At 40.6% G+C, this 10,138-nt stretch overlaps 1 long non-coding RNA gene across 1 annotated transcript in view; it reads left to right on the forward strand.

Annotated features, from left to right (window-relative positions):
• Nucleotides 1-1,144, forward strand: part of LOC116088116 — an 86,087-nt gene extending 84,943 nt beyond the window's left edge. The window contains exon 2 of the long non-coding RNA XR_004117779.1: nucleotides 969-1,144. This is a non-coding gene — a long non-coding RNA (uncharacterized LOC116088116). The remainder of the gene's footprint in view (nucleotides 1-968) is intronic.
• Nucleotides 1,145-10,138: the final 8,994 nt, after the last annotated feature.

Here is a 10,138-nt window from a genome sequence, read left to right on the forward strand (position 1 = left end):
TTCTGGCTTAAAGTCTCATGTCAGATTTAAAATAGCCACACCTGCTTAGTCCATTTGCTTGGGATACTTTTTTTCATTCTGTTATCCCACAGTGGTATTACCCCTTAATGAGAAAGGAGGTATATTTCTTGGATGCAGTAGAGAAATGGTTTCTATTTTCTAATAAAATTGGTTAGTCTGTGTCTGTTATATTAAGAGATATTACTGAGTAAAGTTTATTCCTTTACTTGGTTGTTGTAGTGCTTAATGTCTTCTGATCATATCATTTAAAAGACATAACAAATACAGAAGCAGCTCTAGCAGCTTAGGCACACTGTTGTGGATGGCTCTGTACTACTTGTTCTCCTGGGAGAGGCTGACTGGAATGAGGAATGAGTCATGTACTCAGGTGGCTTCTTGTGAACCAATCCCCTAATGAATAAAGGAGCCAATCACGGGGCGAGTAGGCAGGACTTCTGGGTTGGATGGAGGAAGAGAGGAAGCGGTAAGATGTAGCGGCTAGAGTTTCCCAGTATCATGGCAGATCTGCAAGGATTCATCACAGGAAGAATCAGATTTTAGCAAGGCTTTTGAGATTAGGTTTTAGTTGTTGCACCCAGAGATTAAGTTACCATTGTTTCTGAACTAAGTTTGTGTTGTGTTTCCCTTCATGCAGCTGTTAGTCTGGCTGCCAAGCATGGTTTTGCTTTAGGTGCTCCACCAAGGCCATGGGGGATTTGAAGCACAGGGTTAGCGTGGTAAGGACTCGCCAGGGGGAACTTATCGAGCTGGTTGGAGAGATTGTGGAGTTCAGTGTCAGAATCTCCGTGAGATAAAATACAGGCCAGACATTGCCTGCCAGTGGCTGGCTGGCCAGGCTGCCGGGGCAGAGGCACAAGCACTGGGAACATGCTGGGTCGTTTGTTTGTTTGTTTGTTCCTTTAATATTTCCCTGCAACAACACACAATGATGTACTGTGTCTTTACAGGCTTTCCGTGGTACACAAAGGTGTAATGGTGGCCTGAGTCCATAAGATCCAGCAATGTGGAATCATAAAGGAAACCACAAGAGTAAGAGGTATATCTAATGCTAAGCATAAAGTTTCCTTAAATGTCAGGAACACAAATAAATGATTTAGTTTATCTGCTCCCTTTAAGCAAGTAACAGGCAGTTTTTCTGTCATGATTAATCTGAAAACATTTCTTATTTAATTTCTACTTTATGATAGGCAGTAGCAGAAAAGCATGGTTCTATCTAGTTTATATTGTAACCACATGGGGAAACTGTTGCCAGTAGAAAGTATGACATCCTCCCACTATGCATATGCTCCATCTACCTTCAGCCCAATGAATCTCATTATTATTAAATTTAAGTGCTTTTCCATCAAGAGATACAGGAATGACTGCTGTGATCTCCTGTGTCCATTAAGTACAATTGTCTTAGGAAATTCAGGTTTCATAACTATCACTCTCATGCTACCTCTATGAAAGAGTTTATGGCTATAGTCAGTAGATTCCTTCCTGGAAACATTAAAAGGGAACTTAGTAAGTTTTCCTTGCACACTGGGTTTTGACATAAATGTGATGTACAAAGGGTGTGAGTTAACCTTGCCAACAAAGACATCATACAGTTATTTCCAGCAGAGAAGTAATCCCTCATAAACTTAACTGATGAGCACAGTCAACATGACCAAGTTGCCATAAGTTTGAAAAGAATGCATTTGTATTATTCAGCCTTCTGTTTCTGTGACAAAGTACTAGCAGTAAATTAGCTTAAAAGAAAGAAAGGTATATTTGCCTGATGGTTAGAAAGGTTTCTGCCCATGGGCACTGGCTGTGCTGTTTGGGGCCTGTGACAGCACAGCACAGCACAGCATGATAGGAACCATGATATAATAGGTCTACCCATCTCCCAGAAACAAGGAATCAGAAGACAAGGAGGAGCTGGCATCCCAACATTCCCTTCAAGGACATGCCCCCAATGACCCAAATCTTTCTGCAAGACCTTATCCCCTACAAGTTCTACCAACTCTCAGTAGTGCCACAGGCTAAGGAAACACACCTGCAACTTGTGGCCCATTTGAGATCTATCCTAATGAGTCCACTCACGTGAATCATGTCTCAGTTCTAAGGCCAAATGCTTCTTCACAGTCACTCACCAAAACATCAGAAAGAATGCCAGCTCACTTTGTGTGTGCCTTTTAGAAATCATCTGCTAAAGAAGAAAGTCTTCTATAGATATCTGTTAAATTCATCTGTTTCATAACTTCTGTTTGTCTCACTGTGTCTATGTTTAGTCCCTCAACAGAGGAATGGATACAGAAATTGTGGTATATCTACAAAATGGAGTACTACTCAGCTATTAAAAACAATGAATTTATGAAATTCTTAGGGAAATGGATGGATCTGGAGAATATCATCCTGAGTGAGGTAACCCAATCACAAAAGAACACATATGGTATGCACTCTCTGATAAGTGGTTATTAGCCCAGATGTTCGGAATACACGATGTACAATCCACAAACCACAAGAAACTCAAGAAGAAGGAAGACCAAAATGTGGACACTTCATTCCTTCTTAAAAGGAGGAACAAAATACCCAGGGAAGGAGTTGCAGAGACTAACTATGGAGCAGAGACTGAAGGAAGGACAATCCAGCCTGACTCCTGAGAGGCTCTGACAGTACCTGACTAATACAGAAGTAGAGGCTCACAGCCATCTATTGAACTGAGTACAGGGTCCCCAGTGAAGGAGCTAGAGAAAGGACCCAAGGATCTGAAGGGTTTGCAGCCCCTTAGGACAAACAACAATGTGAACTAACTAGTGTCCTCAGAGCTCCCAGGGACTAAACAACCAACCAAGGAGTACACACAGTAGGACTCATGGCCCCAGCAGTATATGTATAGTAGAGGATGGCCAAATTGATCATCAATGGGAGGAGAGGCCCTTGGCCCTGTGAAGGCTCTGTACCCCAATGTAGGGGAATACCAGGGCCAGTAAGTGGGAGAGGGTGGGGTGGCAAGCAGGGGGAGGGGGGAGAGAACAGGGGTTTGTTCTTGTTGTTTTGGGGGTTTTTTTGTTGTTGTTTTTTGGTTTTTGGTTTTTTTGGAGGGGAAACTGGGAAATATGACATGTAAATAAAGAAAATATCTAATAAAACTAAAAAAAAGAAAAAAGAAGAAAGTCTTCCGCTGGCAGAGCATGCTCATTCAAGCTGTTCTGTAAAATCATCCCTATTATTTTAAAAGTACTTTAAAAATACTTTTCTTTTAAAGATGTCACTGTATCTCCAATGGAGGCCCATTTTTAATTTGAGAATTTGTATATGCAGGGAGCACTGGCTACTCACACTGACTTGGCAGCTCTCCCTGCTGAGACTCTCCTTGTAGACCCTGGCCCTAAGGACCTCCAACCACCAGCTTTTAGATCCATACTCAGCCCTATAGAGTGAAAAGCCCCAGCTCAGGACTTGAAAAGCCACCAATCCCCACCCTGGAAAATTCCACGCTGAAAAGCTCTGTGTCCCCAAGCAACATTATATAAACCGTGTCTTCTGCTCAGTTCTCAGCTGCTTCTCAACCAAGCAGAGGCAGCCACCCTCATGGGTTCTTTCCCAATACATCTCTTGTGTGAGGATTGTTGTGCAGTGTGACTTTGTTATATTCCTTGGCTCCAGAATGCAAGGATACCTTTCCCTTCAGAGCTGTAAGTTTGTGGAAGCCTTCCCCCACTGGAGCAGAGGTGTAGCACTTCCACTAGGGAAGCCTTTCCTCTCAGAGCTGTAACACAGTACAGGCTGGCCTACAACTCTGCTTCTGCATTACAAGATAGAACCTAAGATCTCCAGATGTTAGATCACAAGCTTGAATGGTAGCTATGGGTACTGGTGACAATCATGGTGAGTAGCACAAAGTGTCATAAAGACTTCACACTGGGAGAGTCTTATAAATAATAGGCTAGTGTCTAGGGAAGAATTCTGAGTGAGCTATCTCTGCATCATCACCAGATATAACCTAAGATCTCCAGATGTCTAAATCTTCAGCATGAGTGGTAACTATGAAATATTGTTGCTGATTGTGATGAGTAGGACAAAAAGTCATAGATATGTATTTAAAGCCCCCAATTTTAGGTGTAGGTTCTCTATGTGCCTGTGCAACCACTGGGCATCTGGTGACTCATCAATGTCTTCACAGAGTATTTACTTATGAAGCACTACTAGAGGAAGGCATGCAGGAACCTAGGCAGAAATTTATGCCAACACAATAAAAAAAAGAAAAAACTGTGAACACACAGAAAAAAACAAAATAAGAAAACAAATCAGGGAATTGGTTACTGTGGACTCAGGCTCATCTGTTGCTACGTAAAAGACCATCCTAATGTTCAGATGTTACATTGGTCAGCATTGTCCAGAGAACTAAAACCAGTTATGCTGTGTATGCTTAGATGTATGAATCTACATACACCTGGAGAGTGATTCTGGAGAGAGAAGGAAGAGAGAAAGAGAGAAGAACTATTGGAAGGAGTAGACTAGTGCAATGTTCAAGGTTGGCAAATCCACAACCCAGATGGCAGATCAAAACCCTAATTAACTTCATTTCTGTTTCTGTAAAAGAAATATACTGACACACACAGCAATTCATATGAGAAGGGGACCATTTTAGCTCTTCCAAGTTACAGTTTACCAGAGCAAGAAACTCAAAGCAGTAGGCACTTCAAATGGCTAGTCACAAAACATTCGCAGTCAAGAGCAGAGAGCAATGCATGCATGCATCCTCCCTTGCTTGCTTGCTCCTGATCAGTTCTAATTCACCAGTTCAGGAATCCAGGCCTGGAGAATTGTACCATTCCCAAATCAGTTAACGTAAGACAACTCCCACAGACTTGCCTACAAGCCAATCTAATGTAAACAATGCCTCATTTCCCTTTCTTCTGAGGTGATTGTAGATTGGTGACAAGTAACGGAGGTGGTAACTTTACTGGCTTTGAAATGTATGCTGATGTATTTGCATAAAACTGAGACAACTAGATAGACAAAAGACAATAGTTACTGTACAACTCCATAATTTCCAACATAGATGTTATACCTAACAAATCCACTTAAAAACAAAAAGGGGGAAGATATAGTGATATGTACAGTAAAGCTTTTATGTCTATCTTTAAGTGAAATGAACAGTAAAGCCTTTGTGTCTGGCTTTGAGTGAAATGTTTCAGCAAAGCCTTTGCTATGTTTGGGCCAATCAGTAGAGGCTGAGAAATTGTTTTGAAACTTTGTGAACCTTGAAGAAATGCTGTCTCTCTAGAAAATCTGTAATTATATTCCAATATTTGTTTACTCTATACACAGACACTTTATTTTTAAACTATACTTCTATACCTTGCCCCTTTATTTACTTATTTATTTGAGGGGATATAAAATACATACCCACACATTTCTTTATAACTAAAACAAAAGACTTACTTTATGGATGGGAGGAGGATGCAAACAATATAAAAAGAAAAGAATCTGTCACTAAATAATTTTTTCTTTCTCTTATTGTCAATTTGAGCTTTAACGTTATTTGCCCATTTCTAAGGGTCCTGATCTGTTTATGAAAAAACAGCTTCCTCAAGCAATCCTGTAGGAGAATACTCATCAGAATAAAAGCATCAGTGCCTGGTTTGCTCTACCTTCTTTCCTTTCTATCTGCATGTAATGATGACTCCTGCAACTAGCCCTAAAATGCTCCAGATGTCCACTGTGCCATCTCAGCACTGGTCCAGGTCCTTCATTATTTTATCCCCAGCCAGAGTGTCTTTTTGATTTTCCAAATATCACAAGAAATTTCCTTTCTATAAGTATACTTCAATAAGTAGTCTCTGTCCTACCCTCAAATCTGTGAAGTGTAAGCATCATGGTTTCCATGGTATGCCTCGGTTAAGACAGCATTTTGGAAAGATCTGTTGAAATCTGAGCTTCAAGGTGCAGCAGTCATTCAGCCAACTGGGCACAAAGCAGTGAGATGAGCACCAACCAGTCCAGAATCCCTTATAAAATCATAGACAACTTATATACTTACAACCCTGATGATTTTGAGTAATATAATTATTTAAGGAGGGAAAAATCGGACATCAAAAGGAACAATCCAGTCAAAACAAATCCAAAATCTAACCCAGCAAACATACAATCCTATATATCAATGCCTAGCATCTGGAGCTCATGATGTAGGCTCCAAAGAGCTTTGGCAGCCACCCATCTCCATCCAGCCATGGTCATGTAGCACACAATCTCTCTTAGTCTCAAGCTGGCTCCACTCAGCACTGGTGGCTCAACGTGGTGGACATCCACAGTCAGAGTGTCTCCAGTATAACCAAGGTTTTACTTTCATAGTTCCATGTCAGAGCCTCTCCATAGGGACTCCAATCCTGTCACCCAGTTCCAGGCCTCAGCTGCTCTCCAGGACCCCTTGAGCATTGCAACTTTCATGCCTTTAAAGCCCATATCAAAAGATGATGTGTGCATTGGCAAGTTCTGCTACCAGCTTCAGACATACTCTGGTGTCCTCGGATCCCAGCTGTATCTGCTTCAATGTGCTGTCAGGAAACACTTTCGTTCTGTTCACTGAAACACAGCAGGGTTCATCTTGGTAGTGAAGAACGTTTACAATTACAACTGCCTCTTCCGCCACCGCCTGATCGGCACATACAGATTCTTATCCAAAAATATAATGTTTTTGTGTACTGTGTAAAACAACAAAATCCTTGTATTTTCAAATTTTAGTTTCTCTGCCACCAAATATAGTTGCAATCTGGAAATGGAATTGTAATGATTATTCTAAGAATCTGTGGTCTTAAGTTTATGTAAACATTGCTTCCCATGTATTCTCTTATTTGTCAATAAAAACAGACTAACCAATAACTATATAGAAGAGAGAACAGGGCAGGACTTCCACCAGAGAGAGTGGGAGGAGAGAGAAAGGAAAAGAGGAATCACCAGCAGGAAGAGGTCTGGAGAGACACCATGGAAAACAATGAAACAGCAAGGGGTAAATCAGCACGAGGATACAAGGATCTTGGGGATTTTGGCCAGGAGGTAGCCAGATTACCTTAGAGGATTAGAATAAATCAATGACTGCCCAGTTATTGTGCTATAAAGCTTATAAAGTAAAAATCTTATAGTCTCTGGCTCAGTTATTCGGGAAGTAAATAGCCTACAGACATTAACTAAGAAAATACCTTACAGACATGCCTATAGGCCAATCAGGAGGCATTTTCACAGTTAAAGTTCCCACTCCCCTTGTGACAAATTAAAGCAAACAAAACCAGTCAGCACAGGTATGTGACTGGTAGATGAAATGAAGAAAGGGTACAGGCAGGTTTTATGTATCAGCTCTTCTTGGGTACAGAACATCAACATGTCAGCAAAGAGAGGGGTTGTTGTGTAAGTTTCCTCTGAGACAGAAACACTCCATCACATAGGGAAGCCCCATAAGCAGGAAGACTAACTATTTGAAATAGCTTCAGGGAGTCCCGAAGCCTTACCTGATTCACTAGGCCTCTCCTTGCCAAAGTAAGCAATAAAAGCTGAGAATCCCTCTCAAAGAAAGCAAAGCTGAGCAATGAAGAAGACTCCCAGGGAAGCCAAGCCACGAAGAAGATCTGAGACCAGACCATCCTCCTGGAAGAAGCAGAGACTAGCTGAGCTATCTGGAAGAGAGTTAGACTAGAGTCAGCTTCCAGATTTGTGGGATGTCATCCACGCTGCGGGGTCCTTGGTGATGCAGCTGTCCTTGAGTCATTTCTGCTCCTGTAAGTAACCCCTCACCCATATTCCATAAGTTACCTCAGTAAGACTCCTAGTTCATGAAGTTAAACTTTGGGTGGAATCCATACTGTGGTCTGTTGTGAGCTCCCTACCCACGTGCTGTGTCTCCTCAGAAAAGATTTGTCACACACCAAGGCTGTAATTAGAAAGAAACCTTCAGTAAAATCCAGATGTAGTTACTGAATGAAGCTCTGTAATAGATTGTACATATAGAGGCATGTGCTTCAGACATCATTTCTGTTCGCTACAGTCACAGCTTAAGGTCTGAATGCTCCCTTGGCTATGTGAGTCTTAAGGAAGAAAGAGGGCCATGCCATGGTCAGCGGCAGTGAAGCCTCACTGAACTCTTCTTACACACCAAATTTAAGTTGCTGTCAGAGGTGAGAGCACCACAAAGTCAGCAGGTGCCAAACATTCATTTATCCTTAAGTTAGTACCCTCCCTGATGTCACCCCTGCCCTGACTTCCTTACATAAACAGCATTGCTTCACACATAGGCTGGCAGGCTCATTTTAATACAAAACCATGAATTCCTTTATATGTTTTCAAATCAATTATGTAATACTATAATAAATGTCTAGAAATGTCTAGTGAGGCACATAGGAATAATCTTTGATAAATATAAATTATGTGAGCTATATGACTATTTTACTTACACATAATGATAAATACTCAAGGGTAAGAAAGAAACAAAAATCAGGCAAATAGCCCAGGTGTAAAACATTGTGTCTACCCCTGAGCTTCATACTGCAAATAGGACAGGTGGTCCTTGTCTGGTTTTCCTCAGACATTATCATCATGGCATGAATCTTGATGTCCAAAACTCTCAAAGAAGAAATTACTAGAGTCTGTATGGTGTGTAGTGCAGTGCAAATGTCCACAAGTTTAAAAACTGTACATACCTGACAGAGACTGGAAAAACAGAAAGTCACACTTACCCTAAGCCTTGGACCACCACTTAAAGCTTGACTACTATAAAAAATACTCTCCATTTAGGTCATTTCCCCTTCATCCTGGAGAAGGGAAGTATAGTTGGTGCTGCTGCCAAGTCTCACACTCTTCCCTGTAATTCAAGCCATATGTGGGGCACCCACGCTTGACTTTCCAAGCCATCCACTTACTCCCCTTTCTTCGTAATGCTGAAGTATGAGGAATGGGGAGAGATTGAGATCTATGTTTAAAGCCATAAAAGTTTCAGTTGTGAATGTTCCAAAATACAGATGGATTTCTCTTTATTTAGACCTGAAATAGCTGTGGATCATTCTGCAGCTGCCTGGGGCACAGATCTATAAGAGACAATTAAAGTCTCATTGGAATCAATGGCCTGTGTCTCTGTGAGTCAGATTCCTGTATTGGCTCTTTAGATAATTGAACTATGCAGTTTTTATATTTAAGTAGAAAAAAATACTCCAGTGGATATTTTGTCATAGGAACTGAAAAAACTCAATTTGGCCAATAGAATAAAGGTTCTACATGCCTCTCTGAGAACATCTGTCACCTAAGATCAGCGTAGACGTCAAATACTAAATAACAAACAACTTTATAAATAACCATTTAGAACTAAAACATTCTATACATTTTCAAGAATACTTTTTATCCAGAAAATAACAACTGAGAATTGGAAAGAAAAATGAAAATATTTTACAGATATGAAAATCCACATAAAAAGTCATGTTTTAAGTAATGGTTTGTAATAAGATCTGTGTGAACTACTTTTCACTTTGGCAAGTGGATATAACACTGTCCATTTATAATGATGGAGAACAGATAAGAACCAGAACTTCATACAAAATTGCAACATAGTGCTCAGTTACAGAAGTAATTTCCTATTTCAGATATAAATATGAAACATAATCCTTATAAATTCAACCTTTCCCTACCATTCGAGGTAAGTTTTGAGCAAAAATATTAAAATTGATTGCCCTGATGGAATCGACTTCCTGGCTCCTTTTTCTTTCTGGGAAAGATGAGTGAGCCCTTGTATCTGGTTTCCCATGATTACAACATCAACAGCTCAGGAATACAGTGCCTCTTTTAACTCTGGCACATCATGTCTACTACTTAGTGTTGTGAAATTTGAGAGAACGGACACATTTTGATCTTAGTAAAGGTCAAATGTCTTTACCAGAAATAGTAACAAACTACAGATCTCTGTATGTTGGAGGAATCATAGTGCCGTGGGACTTTAAAACTGATCGTTTGGTTTAATCTTAGCTCAGAAGCATAGTTTCAGCTAGGACACCACTCTGCCATTCTGTGGCCATCTAAGATATTAACTGTTGTGTGATTTGAAAATGTGAAAACTGGAGAAAGCAGGAACTTTGATCATTCAAAAAGTAGATTTGCCTGCTGCCCCGCT

This window comes from Mastomys coucha, unplaced genomic scaffold (assembly GCF_008632895.1).
Source record: "Mastomys coucha isolate ucsf_1 unplaced genomic scaffold, UCSF_Mcou_1 pScaffold14, whole genome shotgun sequence".
In the NCBI taxonomy this organism is placed as follows: Eukaryota; Metazoa; Chordata; class Mammalia; order Rodentia; family Muridae; genus Mastomys; species Mastomys coucha.